Consider the following 22213-nt stretch of genomic DNA (forward strand, 5'->3'; position numbering starts at 1 on the left):
AATTCTGCTCCGATAGAAATTTTCTATTTTTTACCCCCAACATACCCTCCAAAGGGTTTTTTGAAATTTTAAAATTTTTCTAACGAGCCTATTATTTGAGACACCCTGTATATAATTGATTTCATGAAGTCATGCAACTTTTGTGAATCACCTTTAAACGAATTTGACCTTTTCGAATGTTGTGTATATTTCAAGCGGAAATTTTTGCTAGTAATCGTAAAAGGCAAATATAACAGCAAAAAATAAAAATAAAAATATAATTTGATTAAATGCCGTTGAATAAAAACTGATTTCCTTGTTTAAAAAAAAGCAACAGCGGGCAAAAATTTATGAGCGTTGATATTGTGCAATGAAATTGTGAGCGTCACTAGCAGTGTGACTCACTATACACCATCACATCGCATATATAATCGGAAATGCATTCAAACATGAGCATGGTGAAAATGAATAACATCGTTTAAATCAAAGGTTGATTGTATCCCATCGAAATGCACTATTGTGGCAAGAGATTAAGTCGTTTTTGACACGATGGTATTTGCAATCGAGCTGTGTGCTTGCAGTAATACAAATCCGTTTGAATGCACGTCACAAGCAAACACACGCTTAACATATTTCGAGCGATTTTCTTGAAAGAAAAGCAAACGATCGCAGGTTAAGATTTTCAACAAGTTGAAAATGAGGTGCAGCGATGCAAAGAAAGAAAAAAAAAATACATGAACAGGCAAATCGATAATCATCGACGTTGCAAATGCATTCAATGAATTCGACACCACAAATGAACAACAGAGTTGAGGCTTTGAGAAGTTTTTAGCGCCGTTCAAAATTGTGTTATTGGCAAAAATGCATTCAAGCATGGCGGAATTGAATGACTGCAACAAATTGTGTGTAAGAATACAAGCGACGATAACATTTTCGCTCGAGTCTTTGCGGGCGTGCGAAAATGGGCTAATTGAAGGTTAACCTTTCATGTGCATTTTGATCTATTATGATGGTATTCATTACAAAGTTTTGCATTTCATACGACAGAAGCTTAACTTACAATTTGCAAGTAAATCTAGACGAAACGTATATGCATACGACATGCAATATTTTCAAGACACCACGATGATTGTAAGTGGTTTTTCACTTTCCTTCAATTCGATGCAAATGCATTGAAGCGGGTTTTGTTAGTGGTTCGATGCATTCGCATGTCGAAAATTATCCATCGTCATTAATGCATAAAAATTTTATTGCTAAAATTATGTGGTTGCTTGAGAGACAACTTCAATCGAAGACAAAATTCGAAATAAAGTTGTGCAAACGTTGATAATACGTAAATAATTAATTCGCGTTTAAATTGTTAACTGAAAAAGTCGAAATAATCGCAATTGAATGTTTTTCGAGAGAGAGAGAGAGAGAGAGAGAAAAGAACACATTTCAGAACGAAAGAATTAATTACGAGTACTTTGTCGGAGTGTGCAATTATTATGCATGCGGCAAAAGTGGTCTACAAAGCCACACTGCAATTATAATTGGGTTTCTTTTCGTGTTCTGTTTTGTGTTGTTTTTTTTACTTTTGTTTGATCGTTTCCATTGAATAAAGCTGAATAAATCGTCGCATATCTGCTAGACCAGAAAACCAATTATAAAATAAAACTACACTTCATTACAACTTATTATTCTATAAATTATGCCTGAAATTCAAGATCATGGAACGCGCAAAGAGCGTATACCCATAAGTTCAATGTTTGTGCAAATGAAACTGAAATGGCAAACAACAACAAAAAAATGCAATGCGATTTGCCGAGAATCTCATATGAACGATTCGATGTAAAAAGAACCCAAAAGACGTTAAAAATGCATGATCATTACGACCAGTTCATGAATCGCTTAACAAAGATAAAATTAATGGAACCGATGAAAAAATGAGCGAAGACAAACGCACGCGCACGCACACACACACTCTTCGTACACAGCACGGGATGGAAACTTCTTCGTAATTGAGTAAAATACCCGCAAAAAATGATTATATGTATGTTTGTTATAGTATTATTAAAATCCAACATCATAGCGGAAGAAACCGCAAAAGTGAAAGATATTAAAAGAAAACAAGATCCTTTCAAGAACGATGTGTGTGCGCGCATGTTTTTGTAGTCAATAAAAAAGAAGGCAAAAATGTTCATCACATGTATCATGTGTATATTGTCATGAAACGATGAACGTGAATTATCTTGTTTGCATCAAGTTTTATTTGTAGTCGGACCCGAAAAAAAAACAACAACATACGAAAATTGGAAGCTATAGACATAAAATACAATTTATATGAATGAGATGTGGAAAAGTAGCTAACAATCGCAACGGATGTTTCATATATAAGAAAAGGCTATTCATTTTAATGAACGCGCTTCTCCAATACACACATAAATATAAATAAGAGAGCCATTGCCTTTTTTCCACTGAATGTCTGTTCATCAAGAGATACGTCATATTGACTATGGTCGATTTTTGATTGCAATTGATGTGTGGTCCTTTCTCTCTAGACATTTCAATGGAATCCACCACAAATATAAAAAGATGAAGAAAAAAGAAACAATCGAACGAATTGTATTGCCAAAGTAAAATGGTTTTTCGAAGATTGGTGAAAATTGAAATTATTACTTTTTATCGATTCGAATCACCTATGAATCCAACACTGACAGCCGCCGACTGTTACAACAATGAAGCGAGTGTAAATGAAATTGTAAGCAAATGCAGACAGGCGTTGGTTTAACTTTTTCGTTTCATTCGAATGGAATAAACATGAAATGGTTTTATGTTTTCTCGCCAAATCCTTGGAAGTTTAATCGGGTCATTCTGAGAATATAAATTCATGTTGTTTGCAATGAGAGAGATTGATTTGTCTAAGAGACTGAAGTATTTACTTTTATCACCTATTTTGATCTAATTGAGAGACTTTGACTTAGACGAATGAAAAATTATGTGAAACGTTGTTGTTGTGTCCACATAAAGACTCAATCGATGCACGTTCTTCTATAACATAACACAATGGTAATGTGTTGTAACATTGTGAACATAAAATATAGCCGACTTGAATATCTTTTCATTTGCTTCTTTTATGGTTCTTCGTCTTATTACTTTCCAACGAAAAATTGCTATCATTCTATGTAAAATGAGATTTTTCAAGGAGTAAAAGTGAAGCAATTTAAAACCGTTGGGTCAACTCACGTTCACACCGCCTCAAATGATAAACGGTTCATGAAAAAGAAAAGAAAGGGTTTTGAAAGCAATCCGTTTCAATATATATGGATTCAAATAAATCACACAAGTTTAAAAACATTCTTGCTGGCTACAGGTAGAAAGATCGAAAGAGAACAAAGTGGAAAAAACGGTGAATCATCACTGCAGTGAACGAATAAAAACCAAACAAAAAAAACATCGAAGATGTAATTGTGGTCTTAGTGGCATTGTATTAGTCTTTCATGAACATTTTTTTTTTGTTCATAAGATGAGCACGTATCCGTTAACGTTTGTCATCATTCATGTCGGTGGTATGTTATTTTCGTAGCATAATGTATATCCACGCATTTAATGAAGAGGCTAATCGCTTTGGAATCCATTTCAATACATCTACAAGTTAAACGATGGATCTCAATAGGAAATCCATTTGCTCACGTACTTGTCAAATACCGAAACCAAATCGTAAAATAACTGATTGAATTACATATACGGAGATTGATAAGTCGTCTTCACTCAGAATTTCGTCTATAGACATTTCCAAATACATTTCAATAGATTCATTTAAATGCAACACTCGTCTGAAATGGAGAATGCAATGGCGAAAACGATATGTTAGCTGGAAATCTGTAAATAATTTTACACGTAAATACAAAACGCAAACGACGCAATTTCAGCTACTGTAGGTGAAATTGAAAAAATTTGGTTTTTTTTAAAACTAACATGACATTTCGTCAGTATATCATTTCTAGGTTTCTTGATACGTTCTTTCGTTATCATCGTGTACTTATTAAAAATATTTAATTTGGTCTCACTTCGTTATCTCATTGATAAACTGTTCAAGTGTTTAAAAAAAAAATATAAATTAGGTGTTCGCAATTTCATTATTTAATGTGATTATTTAATAATCATTATTATAAATCAAATTGAGTTTTTAATGTATTTTTTTGTGTGCGTTAAGACTTCAACGAGGAATGACGCAATCTCCTTATCTGGCAGTCCGCCGACTGATATGGAATTTTGACTTAGTATTGACGGTACTCAAAACTACCCAGCATATATGAATTTCGAACAGTATTGAATAAAATGGAAAATCAGAAACCTCTTCCAGATCAAAAAGGAAAATCATTATGTGAAAGTAATAGAATTTCTCGTTGCTTCCGTTTGTCAGATTCATTTATCCGTATTTTTTTTTTCATATCATTCACATCTGACAACAGCGTGAGCATTCAATGGGAAATGTATATGTGAATGGCATATCACATGAAAAAAAATGTTTCATGTCAACGCATGAGATGTCATGGCAGTTTTTGTGCTTATTTTCATACATGGAACAACATTTTTCATTTGCGCTTTGGGCTCTTCAACTTTCTCGGAAATTGTTATTTGTTGTGACGTTAACGAAAAAAATGAGCTTTTCAAAAAGTAGAACATTTTGGCAGTCGCTCCTTCCCTTTCACACAAGAACAAATGTTAAGTTTTGTCGGAACAAGATTTCGCTTGATTAAAATGGAAATAATGGAAATAATCTCCATTTAATAAGTTTGTGCTTAGCAACCGAAAACGGCACACGATGAACATTTTTAATTCAATTTTATACGTATGATAGAGATGGATCGAATAGATAAAGCAATCTATAGTTCTGAATATTTTATTTGTTTATTTATTTATACATGGGCACCGCTTCAATTTTCGCATCTGTTTACTGGAAAATGAATCCATAAACAGCAACTGATTGAGATAGACGAGTGTACAAAAGCTATTTATAGGTGTCTGCATAATAAAATAGCTTAAATTTTTTGGCAGCACATAAAAAATGGCATACGCACATTTTTCGTTCACATTTTTTGGGGTTTTTTCTCTGTGACAAGGATACACTGTAAATATTTTCAGATTTCGTCTTTTTTATTCGTTCTATTTTCACACATTGTACAAACAGCGAATAGAATGTTAAATTTTGGATTATTCCTTCCATGCGTAACCTAAGTAGTATCATTATTTATGATGTTCCTACGTTGGCCCATTTACAATCTTGTCACACCATTGTGAGAGTTTTCAGAGGATTTATTTGCTTGCTAGCAGCTATGCCAAACGGAAAGATATTTTGCGGTGTTTTTTTTTTCGCCGCGCAAATTTTCATTGTTCGAGATTGAAAGTGGAAGAGACGGTGTGAGGTAGAGAAAAAGAGTGAAAGGGAAATAAAGAAAAACACTCGAAAATTTATGTCGTTGAAATGATAACGAAACGTATAATAACGAATGATATCTGTCGCAAATTTAAAGAACACGAATTTGTAGATGCGTTTCTATTCGCATTCAAAGTCGATTCTATTTAAACTGCAGAATACAACCGAAAATCGTAATACAGACAAATGTGTTCTGTTCTTTTGGTAGTTGTACATGTCAAGGCTTGATCCTCTGTTCGCAGAAAACTGCGAAATACTTTAAGTATTGTGAAATCATTGAATTTGGCGAGAGGAAAAAAACGATCCATTGAACAAAGGAAAATGTAAAACACAACCCTGATCTACGTATTAATATGAAATTCTCTATTTGCAGAAGCACGACAATGAAAAATCATTGTGAGCAAAGCAAATACTCAATTCATCTCTGATGGGTTTTATCAATAATTCTAGTGTTCGGACGTGAATTTTCAATATTTGCAAATATTTCAATTAGATGTTTTTGTTAAATGCTTGCAAGCGACAGTGAGTGACATTGGATTTGACGTTAATAATAAATTGAAATTCTGTTTACAAAAATAAAACAAGCGACATAACAATGCACGTAAATTCGTTTATTCAACTCACTACCAGAACAATGCGCGTCAATAATGTCGAAAGTACACGACGACAACGAAAAAAAAAATATCGACAGCTACAGCGACAAAAAAATCCAGCGACAATAAACTTAATTTATGCATAATTCAAACGGAAAATACACGACAGAATACAAAAATGCACACAAAATGTCGCATTAAAATCCAATAAATTTCAATAATGTCAATGCTCAACTCATTCATTGTACTCTTGCATCTCGATGGAATTAAAAACTCTTGTGCATCGAATGAACATTGAACTCCTGAGCATTTAAACTGAATTTCAATTCACATTTTTTTTTCAATTTATTTAACCGCTGTGAAGTCTATTGCAAAGTATATTGTAGTTCGCTAATCAACATTTAATAAAAATAAAACATCTTCTTATGAGAGAAAAACCATTTTCGAACTAGACAAGAATTGTGAAAAGTCCTTACATTGGATGAATCACATTTTGTCAGTACGAAAAAAAAATGTTTGTTCGTAATTTATTGAGATATGACGAGAAGGTTTGTTGTGTTTCATTAGTGAGTGGTGTGGTTTTTTCGCGAATGTTATGGTGCTGAAACGAACAAAAACAAATATAACGCAGATTGATGCGGAATAGCAACATCAAAGATAAAAAAAAAAACAAATAACAAAATCCAATTTATACGGCTTTGAAAATTTGTAGTTGTTTTTTTTCTGTAATAATAATATAGAAGAATGAATACGAAAACACTTGAACAAAGTTAAAATATCGTTTATATTTGCCGCGCACAACTTGTATATGCCTTTCATGCAATTAGCCCCTCACAATGTGAGCACTCCAGATGTATAAAACTTGGAATATTCTCCTTTATTTTCTGCAATGCATAAGTGCGAAAGAGTTTCATATAAAATGGCTGAAGAGGAGTGAATTCGTATTCTGTTTCAATAAAATGTTCCAACGAAATGGAATAACAAAAAGAGACTAAGTGAAAAAAAAGTATAACGTCGTCAAGTACCACGAACGAACGTTGAAGTACAAATAAATATTATTTTTGAATTAAGCGAACGCTTTCTGGTACGTTCGCACGTTCTATACCACAAGTGCATGCATATCACATAAAAATGAATGTATTGCAAATGCAAAAAAAAGTATGGCACTTAAGTCTTTATCTATGTATAATCTAATCTATTCGAGAGACTCTCATATCAGCTTCATTTTCGAAATGGAGGAAAAACAAAAACTAACCAAAAAAGAGAACGACGAGTACTTGGGAAAATGTTTCATTGCATTCGCAAATGTTTGCGGTAATTGGCGGTCGACAACAGTCACGTGCAGTTTAATTTTAAACTGATGCACTTTTCCAAGTCTCATTCAAATATTTTCAGCCGCAAAATGCCAAGAAAACCCGATAACGATAAAATCTAACGTTTAATTTCGGTGGAAATTTAATGAGCAAAATTATTCGAGATTTTTTTTTTGTTGAAGGAAATCACACGAGTTGATTTACCCTGCGGGTGTTTGAATTTTAACTTTTTTTTTGGCAGCAACGCGTTTCCTTCTGGCAAATACATTTTTGGGCAAAACCTGCCTTTTTATTGGAAAATCGATGTTAAATATTGTCGAATTATAATTGAATTTATTCTCTTAAACACAAGTTACTTGAGGGATTTCCGATAAAAGGGTTTATCAACACACCAAGACACAGAAAATGGGCACTTTGTTTTGGTTTCGATGAATTTTTTCTTTCAATTGAAAATTTAATGAATCTAGTCTGATCGGAAATGAGAGGAACGGCAAACAAAACCAGAGAAAAAAATGCAATTCAAAATGTTTTCTTTCATTTTCTTCGCAGTCAAGAGGAAAATTAAATTTATATACGTTAAGTGATATTTGTTATTTTCACTGTTTCGTATGGGCTTCTGTTTGCGTCTGGGGTTCATTCGCCAATGTTCACATTTACGTATGATGTGAATGTCAAGTATTCGTCTCAAGACTTCAAGTTATTTTATTTCAATTTGACGATTGAGTATACCTTTTTACTTTTGGCAAAGCGAAAATGCTACACATTTCCATTCAAAAGAAGTGTGTAAAAAAAATATTTGCGCTAACGGAAGAAAAAGCGACACGAAAAGAGCATATTTATTTCGATTGAATTAAATTTATGAGGAAATCATATAATGCAGAAAAACGAACGGAAAACCAAAAAGAGACACTGCGAAAATGTTTTCCAAATGGAATCGTGCTGTCTAAGGCAAACGTGCTTCACAATTGTCACAGCATATCTCATATGTGAATTATTTCATTTTATTTATGATTCAAAGGCGTGTTTGGATGCCACACAAAAAACAAAAAAGAAAAGCAAATCGGTAGCATCGCAAATTTTGTACAGCGTCTGATGGCATGTGTTTATGCCTCCGGTTTTGCGTGCCTATGTATGTCTAAACTCATGAAATGTAATAGGATGTACGAAAGAAAGTATTCAGTTTCAGCCAGAGTCTATGCATATTATGTAACATTCGAAAGATAATTAGAAAATATAAAAAGAGCACATTCAATTCAGTAGCTTCTTTCTACCGTCACGATATCCTCTACTCAAAAGGCAAGTAAATGCGTGTGCCACGCACGGCGTACCATTCTTAATGGCATAATTGTCACAAATTTGAGCGGCAACGGATTCAGTCTGGTAATTTAATTAGAATTTTCTGAGTGTTCTTGTGCGTAGCAATGAATTAATTCACATCGACAATGAAGACATGGTTCGCATACTAAGCAGAACACATTCTAAGAACAGCACCCTAACCCTTTTGTTAGTAAATCTGAAACACTGTATTGTCGCCGGCACAATTATCGCCAAATTCATCAAAAGAAAAGAAGAGAACCGGCCGGGCGGCTTGCATAAAAGAAATATAACCATATTAATTATATTATATCGTAAAGGACCGTTTTTCTTTTCGGAATCAAATTAGTTTCCTTTGGCATTTCGTATAAACAGATCAAATTTTATGTTTAGTTTAGCTTCGATTACCGTTCGATGAATCTAAAGTCAAAGCAAATAGAAACCATACGATTTCAATTGAATTAGAAAAAAATGTCATCGCAACTGGAAAAATATTGTAGGGAATGGCAATGTTCGATTCGTATTAATTCATTGGATGAAACATCTATCATACATCATTGGCATTCATTCCATCATACAATGAGGTTTAATTTATTTTCTCTTTTTTCGGTTTTCTTCTGCCGTCGTCAAACGACGCTACCGACACAACACAAAAGATCTAAATTCGTTTACAATAATTATTTACATTCAAAAGCACATTGTATTATTCTAGAGGACCTTTTCCGTTTTTCTTTTCCATCGTAGGCTCTTTATGTCAATACAATCGATAATGTTATAGAAAAAAGGATGGTGAAATCTTAACAAAACACTCGCAATCAACACAATATCAACGAACAACGCAGCTCGTTAGGCGCATTTAATTCATTATTTGCCGTTGAAAGATGGAGCACCATGATTTTTTTCATTAGAACTTCAACAAGATCAAATCCGTTTTGCCCGGCTTACTTTACATTTGTTGACTCATTGACCGGATGCTTGAGAAAGTAAAAAAAGAATGTAAAATTACGTTATTTTCCGTGTGGTTGTTGTGAATTTACATCCTATTTTAATTGTAACCATAAAGAATCTGCTCAGGGTCGAAAGTCATCAATTTGAGTTTTTTTTATCCTTAGTAATGTTAAAGTTCGTACATTTTTGGCACTGATAACAATATGCTATAAAATTACATTGTTCATAATCAGAATAAATTTTTCCGTCTTGCCATATATTTAATCACTTTAAACTCGGTCGAAAAAATAAGACGATTTCCAAACAGAAAAAACGACATTCAAAAGGGACCAAACCGCATTCATTTTGAACGTTGGCAAAAAAGCGTTTCGATCTCGTTGAGGTCCTGTGTTGTTTGGAGTTCAGCATTTGTCTGTATTTAGTAGTTTCAACGGTTTTTTATGTTGCCGAATCATTTATTTTTCTCCCCGCTTTTTTTCCGCTCAGGAAACAAAAAGAGGCAACGAAAAACACCAGGCCAACATGTGTTGTTATGGCTTTGTCTGTAAAAACAATAAGAGGCCAGCACATACTTAATGATCACGAGCATTTCCCGCCTCGGCACTTTGCAGCATCACGTTTTCATTTCACCAATGATAGCTTGCGTCATTTGGTTATATCTATGAACTCTCACATTTAACCAAAAATCGCAACCGATTCAAGTCGGTTCAGTCTACTAGGGTAAGCTAAATATTTGACTTGAACAATTTTAGAGACTATACAAATATATATATATATTTGTATGCGCATCTATCTTGCTGTGTACCATATCATTACTTGGCTCGATAAATTGCATCAACTCGGTCGAGATTATGTTCTAAAAAACTAAATTTTCTCGAAAAAACAAAAGCAAATATTAAAAACTCTTTGTTTCGCTTACCACATGTACTCTTATATTATTACATGGTAGAAATGCTCATTCAAGACTCTTCACAATGGAAGACCATACATAAGAATAATTTTCGTAAATCGCATGCAGCATTCGTCGAAATACCATTGCGTTGAAAAGTGAAGAACCTTGTGATATCACGACTTTTTTTTTGCATCGACCAAAAACAGTTGCGATATAAATAAAAGCAAGCAAGCAACGAAGCGAAATTCTTGTCCAAAACGAAAATCACGTTTATTTTTCATCATGATTCTTCTCGCTTTGTTTTGCTTCGGGCCAAAATATGTTTAATATTGCCTTGTATTTTGTTTTATGTTATTTTCGCTCTCCATCTCTCTCTCCATCGACTCGTTTAGTTTTTCAAGTTTTTACATTATAGTTGGCATGTTTTGTGCAGTGTGTGCGGTAAGCTGTCAGCTCGAAATGTGCATGAGCAATAGAAAGACAAAAATACGATAAAGAAGGTCAAATATCACAATGCGTCGACAACAAACGATTTTGGTGTGCATATTTTTAACATTAACCGTTTTTTATTCTATCTTTCTCTCTCTCTTCTGTTCATTTCAGCGCTGCTCTTTGTTTTAGCTTAACTCTTGCGTGAGCCACGAAAATGGTTGTGATGAGATAACGATTGCTCTGCATTCTATACATTTCGGATGCGCACGATGCAAAAATATATTGCCCAGATTTATGCTCGTCGTTTCAATTCCTTTTCATATGTCCTCAATCTTTGGCCAATTTTTTTTATATTGCTTTTGTAGCTGATATGGTTTATTGTTGTGTGTGTTTGTGTTTGTTTTTGTTTGTTTCTCATTTGGTGTTTAACTTTTTTTCCCTCTCTGTTTATTCGCCAAAATAAAATAAGTAATAAAAATGGGACGGAGGAATGTTGATGTTTTATAATTTAATGGCACTGCTTGAACTCGACATAAAAAACAATCATCAGTCTATATAGGTGTAGTGCCTCCATATTACTGCCAATTGGCTTTGTCTGGTTATATTTCTTTCACATAGCTTCCTCTATTTATCGCTGTCGTTCCTTTCTCTGCGGCGATTATTGATGTTAACTCCAGATATCAGATTGGTTCGAACGCCCAGAGATGAAAAATGCCGTAAACCACAATGTCTGCGGAATCAGCTCGCTCTCGCTCTCTTTGCCTTTTTGCACAAATTAGCATCATTTGTATGGTGTCCGATGTACAAAAGTGTCTGGCATACAACATTGAATTGTACATCATCATCGAAAACAAATTACGTCTATTATTACACAGGCACTCGGCTTATTTCGCTCGAGTATCCAATATGCTTGGAATTCAGGGCTTATTGAAAGTTAGAAAAAAAACATCATTATTGGCAAAAAGAAGAAAAATGAACGTATAAAAAAAACGTTGAAATGAAAGTATGCTGAAACCACATGCGATACTCTCTCAATCAAGTGTGCTACACCGGCAAATCCCGGATTTTAACCTAAAGGTATCGATCATAATATGGCTACTTTCTATCGCCAAAGCGGATTCGTTTTTCGCAATATGTTTCATATTTTGTTTGCTAGAATCCATTGTTGATGAGTGTCACGCATTCAATGTTTACAACAAATACACAGAAAATCACCTTCCACACCGAATACATTGATGCACACATAAAGTCTTAATTGTATTTGCTTCATCGCCACCGTTGTTATAGTTTGTCAGCACTCATTGTGTGCCGACAAAATGGGAATGGCATTCAGTGGCTAACGCTGTGACACAGCACCAAAGCATAGCTAATATTTAATTTATGATTTTCGTTATCGTTCAGCTGGTGAATGGTGAACAGACTGTTTTTTCGTGGTGTGGAAAAAAGGCAATTCGACGCATACATTTGGCGGCTGACTGTACCAGCAACGGTGGTGGCTGCTGTATATCTGCTAATGCAGCTTGTATGTTAATGATGTTTATAACTTATGTGTCTGTGGGTTGATACGTATGGCCGACGTTCACATCAGGCCCGGAGTTAAAGGATGCTATTCATGTTATCGAAAGGATGTGTGGCATGAAATGGAGCGAAACAACAAAGCAGTGTTTGGTAAACATTTTTTAAAATCACACACAGACACATGAAAAAAAGAGACTGAAACTCAAGGAAAAAGTAAACGATGCAAAATGGGAATTAAAAGACCGAGAAATTATTTTGTTGTGTGCAGCAAAAGCAGCGTATAATATTCAAATGCAGACTTTTTTCGGGCGCACCAAACAAGGAAGCATCGTCGACGTTCTGATTTACAAATGTTTTCGCCGTAATTCTCATTCGAGCGTTGACGACAAACATTTTGCCTGAGCGCACGAGAAGGAGAAAAAAAAATAAACGTGGCAAATTTTTGGATGTTTTTTTTTCGCATTCTGGAGTGGCATGTATTGGGTGGTACTAAAATGTATTTACTTGTGTGAAACACGATTACCTGCAAAGCAAACGAATGTTTTCAAAGCTTTATTTCGGAGCTGCTTCAATCCATTGAGGGCTTGTTCACTGGTATGCACACAGTTTGCCGCTAATCTTATTGTTGTTTTTGATTTGGTTTCGTTTCTTTTTTTTTCATGATCTCTTTCGTATATTTTCATACCAATTCAATCTAAATTCTTTCTGAAATTCCGCAAATATTTAATCAAGTAAATTTGCGCTGTCTGTGTATTTGTATTTTTGGCATTGCTGTTGTAATGTTGTTTTTTTACGTTTTATGCTCACGTGGAGACGAGAGAGCATAATTGCCGCCATGAGATTTTAATAGATATTTTCCCTCTCGTTTTTTTCTCGCATTTTCGTGTATCCCATCTAAAATGGTGTCGAATACTTTCAGCATTTTTTCGACAATTTTCTTTCATTCTTTTTATTTTCGTGCTTATTTGCTGTTCGGCTAATGAAATATTTATTTTCCGTAAAAGCCAATTGAGAACTTACGATTTTTTGAAAGTGTAAAGTACTGAAAATACACGTAAACGCGTGAACGGTATGAATGGTATGCCTTTTTTCAACATTGTATTTTGTTTTAATCATAAAATTGACAGAATTTCAATGATAAGAAAAACATGCGGCTCGTAACATTTCTCTCTTATAAATTCAATGTTGACCAAACGAATAACAGAAGCTCGGCGAATGTATTTGTTTATTGTGATATTCTCTCCGGTTCCTGTACATTTTGTTCGTGGAAAATGAACTTCATTTCACTTAATTGCACTCGAATGAAGTGCGGCGAGTTCTCACTTCTATCCGCTTTTTCATTGAGTTCATTCTTCGGCGATCACTCACTTTTGATTTTGTGAAACCGCTTATTAAGAGGGAGCAAAGGGGAGTGAGAGAAGGAGGTGCAGTACTTCATCCAATAATTCAAGTTAGATAAATACTTTCAAGTGTATTTTCACTCGAAGAAGCAATATAGTATGTTTTTACACTTTCATGGTCTTTCTAAACAAAAAAAAAGCACGCATTTAATCAACTTCTTTTTTATCCCTGTGAAATCAATTAAAACTTTATACTTTTAATTGACTCTCATAATATGATTTTCTTTGTCCGGAAAAAGGTTCTTTTTAATTTGATCTCTTTAAATAAATTGAGTACTCTATCGAGTGTGCTCAAGTACGGAAATTGATGCACCATTTTCTAGAACTGGGTCTCGTTAGTTATTTTCATGTTATTGTCATGTGCTATCATGAGAGCGAAATGTCACATAAATCATGTCGATTCATGAGAGCAAAATTGGTCATTATTCATCTAATGAATAATAATTTTGCAGCCCCTGCAAAATGCTGGATGCATTCTATTCTCATTTTCATCGTGAATAGACGAATTGGCGACACAATTTTGTTACCCTGCACAGGCCACGATATAGCTTTCCCAGGTGGTAGAACACATACCACTGTGCCATTTTATTGAAAATTTATCGAAAGTACGAAAATGACAACAAAATATTGATATTTAATCAATGTCATCGAAAAACTTGGCTCTCTCTCGGTGAGCAAACATTTTAGATTCATTGCGTTTTAGTTGCATACATTGGATTGTCATGCAATTCCCAACCAAAATGAAATTGCACTAAATTCAAAATAATTATTTACCGTGTGGTGTTCAAATGCGACTTACATTTGTTAGTTTTTGTGGATGTTGTGTATGCATACGGTGCATTAAATTCAATTCGATATTTTCGCATAAAGATTCGCGTGTTTTTGAGTTTTGACATCGGTTATTAAAGGTAAACCACAACGCTGAGGGTGCAAATGGAATCGAAAATGTTTTTGCTAATGCATAATAAACGAAATAGAATGTTTAATATTTACGTGAAACAGAATTCCATTTACGGAATTGCAGGGAAATAATGTGCACTGCTCCCACGCCCTTGGCAGCGATGTCCAACGATGTCGCATCGCTAGATCGAGTCAAATGGCCATAAAACATGTTCATTCTATCGGGTTTTCATACCAAATTATCAAAAACTGCATGAACACCATGAATTATGTGCTCCATAGCAAAATAAATTCCTGATAACTTTTTTCTCTCTCTTTCTCTCCGTCTCTGCTGAGGTTTTTTCAATGAGTGACTGTGTTTGTATCCTTGTGCATGTCCTCGAAGCGCATGCCAAATTCGTGATTATTACACGATTTTAAATTCAATAGATCGATACAAATGAACAAACAAAATTTGAAATTTTGGTGAAATATCGAAATATGAGAATTAAACACGGCTTAGCCGCAGCCATGTGTAAAGACGATTTATCAATAGCTATTTTAAGGCACAAATCATAACTGCATTTTTGTCCGAATTTTGTGCCTGTGTTCAAGTTATAATTTTCAAGAATTAAAAATTGCAAAAAATCATATCAAGCAGTCTACGTCGTTAAAATGGGCTTTGCATATTAGTAAATGGATATGCTGCAAACGATAAATATCGTTTGAGTTTTATATTAAATGAGCTGGCGCTGCTCGTGACGTTTGGATTAGTTATTCTATGTTTTTGCTTTAGCCACATGCATAGTTTAATATTAAACCGATGATATGCATCGTTTGATGATGTGGATGCTTTTTCAATAAACTGTTTTGTTGATTTGGACATCTGAATGAAACGCGAAACCAACAATGAAACGTGCGACCCTGGTCTTTTAATATAACATTATTAAACATTACAAGATAACATAAAATGTGCATAAAACGATTAGCCCAAATGATGGCAAACATATGCGATTAATTCGAGAAATATTGAATCCAGTCTTCGATTAATCGACATTTTAATGGGGTATTTGCTCTTTTCTGCTTCATTTGATATGAAATTGACCTCAATCCATAGTTATGGGATAGGTTCTGTGCTGTCAAATAAAGCGATCACGCACATTTACCATAAATATCCACATGAAATGCCAATTTCAGACACACAACGCCGCTCTAACAAAGTGAAACGACTAAATTTTGTGTGAGTGTGAGTGAGATTTTTTTTTCTCATTTCAAAAAACAATAAATTAAATTTTTCAGAGTTCTTTTTTTGGACATTGGAAAAAGTCCCGCATTTAAATCGAAATAAAATGGTTACGTATAAATCGATTAATTTTAATTAAAATGGAATTATTATGGATGTCATTTTCATTACAGTTGAATGATTTTTTTTCAGTTGCTTTTCGCTTGCACAGAGAAATCATATGTTGCGACGCTCAATTCTTTTACAAATTTTATTGGTACGATAGAAACGATGTTATGGGCTATGAAATAATAATTGTTCTACTATTTTCGACCCGGACCAAAAGTGTAGCAAATTATTGTGGCGCATATCGACATCCGCAGTAAAAGCCGCCACCATCAACATCATCATCAGTGTTTCATAAGTTCACAATGGGATGGTTAGTGCGGCAACCATGCATACACATACATTTTGCAATAACCCTTGCGATTCACTGAATTGTACATAGAGAGGCACATACAGAGAGATAGAGAGAGAGATAATTTCAAAGCAGTTTTTGCCCTTTCAGTGGTTCAATCTTCACTTTTTTGCTCCATTGAAACCGAGCGCGCAACTCAAAAGTTATTCCAACAGAATGTGTGTTTGTATGTATTTTCAATGCTGTGGCATTGTAGAACAAAATAGAATTCAAATAATATTTACTGTTTCTCTTGCATTTGAAAAGAGAGAAGAAAAAACCAATTTTTTTGCACAGAGAGAAAATATTCAAAAAGCGAAACAATTGTTGTTTGTGGAATGTTTCATTTTGATCTGCGTTTTTCCGTTACCGGTGATCATCATATTACAAAGGCCATGATGTGTGTGCAATCTTTTTTCATCTCTTCTTTTTCTTCTGTTTTCGTCGTCATCGTCGTTTTCTTTTTATTTCTGTAAACATTCCGTCAAAGCGTCTGGCATTTTCATTTTGCGAGCACACTTTGTTTATTTAGCTGGTTCACGGTGCGGCATTTGCAAGACGAACTGCAAAAAAAATGTACGTATATGTTTTCCATTACGTTGCCTTTTTATTATTAAACTGAACAAAGATGCAAAGCGAAATTGTACAATTGTTCATTTAGCATAAGATGTGTTGAGTCTTTCACATTGCACGCGGGTTACATGTAAACAAAACGAATAATCTTCTACAGTTTGTGCTGTATAATTGTTGGGCTGGCTATATTTGACTTGAATGAAGTTGTTGTACATTATGTCATAAAGTCATGATTTCGAATGGGTTTTTGAATCGGCAACAACGGCAAAGAGACGCTGTTAAATCCGAGTACATACACACAACGTGATGTTTCATTTCATTGTTGTGCACTTTAATATGGTGGATGGTTTACGGTCGAATTCTATTTTTGTCATTGTTCATAAATAATAATGGATTTTGACCAAAATCGCCCAATATAAAGTGTTAAAATCAATTTTAAAATGGTAATTGTTGTGATTATTTTATATTTTGTCTTCTCTAATTTAACCGCGAAAAAATTGTGTAGGCTCTTTGATTAGATACCAAAATATTGAATGAAAATTCATTGTAATGGAAAAAAGATGTGGAAAGCAAAAAAAGAATGTTACTTCTAACCATTTTTGATAGACGTATTTGTCATTCGTATTTGTAAGTGTCTAATCGACATACCGATAAACAAACGGAACTATTGCATAACCCATTAACTGGCGTACAATTTCAAAAAGTCAAACAAAGTCGGTTTCTCTTGAACCTTTTGGTTTTCCAAGCTGCTGTTTGCTATTTGCTCTTGTGAACACACACAAAATCTACTATATTTCGCTATATATATATTATTTATGAATGAAAATAACCGTTTTGTCAATATAGCGACTTAAATCCAAGCCTACAACACGCCTTTATTTATCCATCGCACAATCAACATCACATCAGCACGACATCGTCGTGTATATTGAATGCACACATGCCATGTGACGGGTCAATGTGAAATACAGAAACACCAAACATGATGTGCGTTGCCACTCTCTAAACAGATATTATATTTTAGCCCATTGCCATCAATTTATTTGCTCTTGCCATTTGTCCAGATTATCAAAGAATGTCTGGCATTGTTGTGCATTTATTGTTCTATTTATCATCAACATAAAAATTGCGGAAACTTGTCTTAAGAAAAAACCAACAATTTAAGTTTCGTGAACAAACAATAAACACTCTTGTGTTTTATTTTAGTTCATTCCACCGACTTTTAAAAAAGGCTCAAAGACACGTTCAATCTCAATGTATTTATTTTTCAAAACACAGAGAGAGAAAGAGAGAGCGAAACAAAATTCAATATAATATGATACATTTGATGAAAAGAACAACACACTCGGAAATGATTCAAATCGCAAATGCGTTATTTCGCAGATATTTGACAAACACAATTGTAAGCTATACAAATTGTTTTGCGTCAAATTTAACGCTTTTATTTGTACAGAAATAAAAAAAAAACGAAAATATTTTTGAAAATTATATATTTGTCACTGCTAAATAAATACGATGTATCATTTTGTGACGAATCGCCATTGACGATCAGATACACAGATGACTAATTTCTTTATCTGTGCACATATGCCATTATAGTAGAAAAGTGAAACCCATGCACGCGTATTTAATTTGCCATGACAATACAAATGAAATGAATCATCTAAACCAGCAGTGAAAACGATCATTTTTTTTTTAAAAAAAAGAATCATTTAGAAAATTCCACTAAAAATTGGCTTTTGCATCCATTCAAAAAAAAAAAATATAGTTTACCGTTAGGAGGTCATTCTATACGCTATTTTAATGTGTAATCGGAATTTTGGTACATTGAACTAGATAATCCCCGCAAAATAAACGCTAATTGACCAATGGACAATATAAAATCCATAAAATCGTTTTATTTTTCGACGAATAAAGAGCTACAGAAAGCGGTGCGCAAATTCTGAAAAATGAGTTCATTTATTTGTGAAAATAATTTTTTCCCCCATTTTCCACGGTCCGAATTCATGACAAACAATACGACACTTTAGTGAATGTGATTTTTTATGAAAATCCAAGAAAAAATTATCGCGCATTTATTTTCAATCTGAACTGAACGTATCGCATTTGTTTCTGTGAAGTCGAGAAAAAATAATAATCATGCACTTAACCTCTGTCACACCATTTGTGAATCTAGGCATATGATTGCTATTAATTTTGTCCGCTTTCTCGTTTTTTTTTTTGCTTCAAGCTTTTTTATCTTTTGATTTAATGGCACAAATAAAAATGATACGATGTTATTTGATGTGAGACAAATGGGTGATATTAAATTCCATGACAATGAACGGAATCTACATATTATATGGGTTTTGTTGGGTGCGCGTGTGAGCATGTCTCTCTGGTTCGCCAAATTCTTTGCAGCAGAAAGTAAGGCGAAAGATTTTTCGCATTATATGTTTTGTTGACTTTACGTAATTTTTTTTCTTGTCACCCGCGTGACGAGTGAGTTTTTAGAATAATTGCAAGATGAATACGTGTGAAGCTAATTATTTTAACAAATTCGATTGTAATCTTGACATTTTGGCCAATCAACCTTTCTCCGATTTCCATTGACATCAGAGCAAACATTACTTCCAATTGAACGGTCTTAGATCGCTTTGGAAACGCAACCAAAAAAATGTAAGCCAAAATATTTATGTATACACACACACAAAAGAAACAAATGTAATCACAGACAAATAGTATGATACGGTATACATGCAGGTACATGGAAGACGACCACCGAATAACACACTGCCGCACAAAATGAAGATAAAATTCCAAGTTTTCGTTTGTCGAAAATCGACTGTGAATAGAATTTCGAAGTAACATACCATCGTACCTCTCTATCTGAATGGGAAGAATGCGAATACGGTGTTGTAATGGTCGGTTCATTTTTTTTTTCATTCGTTCACGTTTAAGTGAACAAGAAGCAATGTAGTCGTATAGTATCTTGTAGTAGAATAAAGTGTAACAAACGAAAGACAGATAAATACAGCCAAACAAAATACAGACGAGATTGTTTACAGCAACGGTAGAATCTGCTATCTAACTACTTTAGTGAATTTAGTGTGTATGCATGAAAAACAACAGAATAAAGACGATGATGAAGAGTAAAAAGAAAGACAACAGCACTGGATAAATCGTCATTTTTAAATCGCCATTTCGTTGGCATGTGTGTGTGTGTGAGTGACTGTGTTTGTTTTTGTCTTTTGTCTGTGTTTGCGTGTCTGCAATCGTATTTGAGAGATACACAAGCAAAGCCTCCGCATTAAATGACAGGTAGACTTGGACATTGTTGGTTCTCTCTTTATTCATTTCTGTTTTTTATACTTATATGTTCTTGTCTTCAACTTTTTTTTAAATTTCTTTTGCTATATTTCTAGTTTTTTAAGTTTTGCCACCATCTCTACTTTCTTTCAGACGCATTTGGCGACTTGACTTTTTTTCAAGCTGTGTGCCGATTTTCGAAGCCGAAATTTCTCAATTGAAGCTCACCCATTCACTCTACTTATGCCGAAGTAGATTCAATATTTTTCTCATTTATTCGACCAATGAAAGTACTCATCAATTGAGTCGATTATAATAATTTATAGGCTTGCCAAGTCATTGCACATGCGACGAACGTTTGCGGTGATGCTCCTATTTTTGTTCATACAATATACATATCCAATCATTTCATTTAGCCAGTTAGTTGGCTTTATGAATTTTTCGACGGGCGAAATTGTGCAAAATAGATAAAAATACATAAATTGTCAAGCACTTTAAAATAAAACACTCACATGTCACTCCTCTCTTTTGCTCTCGGAAACGTCGTTGCTAGATATTCGCCTGTTTTGTGATTTTTTTCAAGTTGTTGATTTTGTTGCTGTTGTTGTTGTATATAAATAATTATTTTTTGTTGGCGTCGTGGTTCGCTGTCGTTTCGATGTCTATTCAATTGCTGCTCACTCGGCTGCTATCTGAATTGAATTTATTACGATTTTGTTGTGCGATACTTTTGATACACGTAATGAATTTGAGTGTGTAGTTTGATATATATATATATATATTGCATAGCCACTACAATTCGCTTGAATTGTTTTATATGAAGGCTAAAATCATGCAACCAACACGATCCGATATATACGGTCTGAGTTTCAGAATGAGCGCAAGTGTTTGGGTAAAATTTATTCTAATGGTAATAAATTTTTTTTTATTCAGTTTTCAGTTCAATAAATGCAATTGAATTATTTCTATGAAGTTTCACTTTGCCGACAGCATATCATTACAATTTATAATTTTCACGAGAATTTTAACAGTTTCAAACATAATTAACACCAATGAATGAGTGAAAATAAAACTTTTATGCACACATCGTAATCATCAGTTCGTTTGTATTCAAGCTCGTCTCTTGTTTTTTATCGCTGATTGTAAAAAAAAATTGTTTGTTTGCTTTGAAAACGACGAAAAAATAAGAACTACGCATGGATTGCGATAAATCGACCTTATTTGGAATAATATCGTCGAATTTTGTTGTTTGTTCGTTACGTACACTCAAACACCATATAAACAAAATCATAAATTCAATAATAAACACAAAGTAGTAAAAAAAGTGTGCACTTGAATCGAACTCAGAAATTCAATTTATCAATTTTTAAAATGTTAAAATTTGTCTATTTATTGTGCGATCCGAAACGTCAATTACTTTGATTTAGAATCAGAAAAGTCTGAATGAATTAACGATGTGTGTGATTTTGAACACAAAAATAATAAATTTGATTGAAACACACCCTGACTCAACGACGTTTCCACTTCAACTGAACACGGCAAATACGGATCATACGAAACACACGACACGGTATTTGTCTAGGTTGAATACACTCATAGCCAATGTATGGATGTATTGGTGCTTGAACGATGTGTGCATGTATTCGAGGCTGGCGCTTACTTATTTCAAAAATCTCTCACTCATTCTCTCTTATTCGTTCAATCTATGTTTATGCTCGTCACATGCGATTCATACGAACGCTCTTGCCTTCTCTCCCGTCGCACTCATCCATGTACAATGTACAGACATGAAATGTTTGGTATGTGGAGTGAATTTTAGTGTTTATAACAGTTTTGCAGTGTGGATGCCTGTGCCTGTGTAGGTACAGGCCACCATGTACATGTTCGAGTGTGTGTGTGTGGGCATATGTGAACTGATTTGTGGATTTGCGAGTACTTGTCGGATGTGACATTGTGTTTGTTATGGAATGTTTTCATATAACACAT

General features: G+C 34.1%; 1 protein-coding gene across 2 annotated transcripts in view; it reads right to left on the minus strand.

Annotated features, from left to right (window-relative positions):
* Positions 1–21743, minus strand: part of LOC116348720 (furin-like protease 1) — a 100422-nt gene extending 78679 nt beyond the window's left edge. For both annotated transcript variants that reach the window (XM_031779797.1, XM_031779796.1), the window contains exon 1: positions 20740–21743. The gene's annotated coding sequence lies outside the window, so the exon portion shown is untranslated. The remainder of the gene's footprint in view (positions 1–20739) is intronic.
* Between the last annotated feature and the right edge of the window lie 470 nt (positions 21744–22213).

The sequence above is a fragment of the Contarinia nasturtii genome, unplaced genomic scaffold, assembly GCF_009176525.2.
Source record: "Contarinia nasturtii isolate CC-2019 unplaced genomic scaffold, AAFC_CNas_1.1 Cnas_scaffold_2678, whole genome shotgun sequence".
NCBI lineage: Eukaryota > Metazoa > Arthropoda > Insecta > Diptera > Cecidomyiidae > Contarinia > Contarinia nasturtii.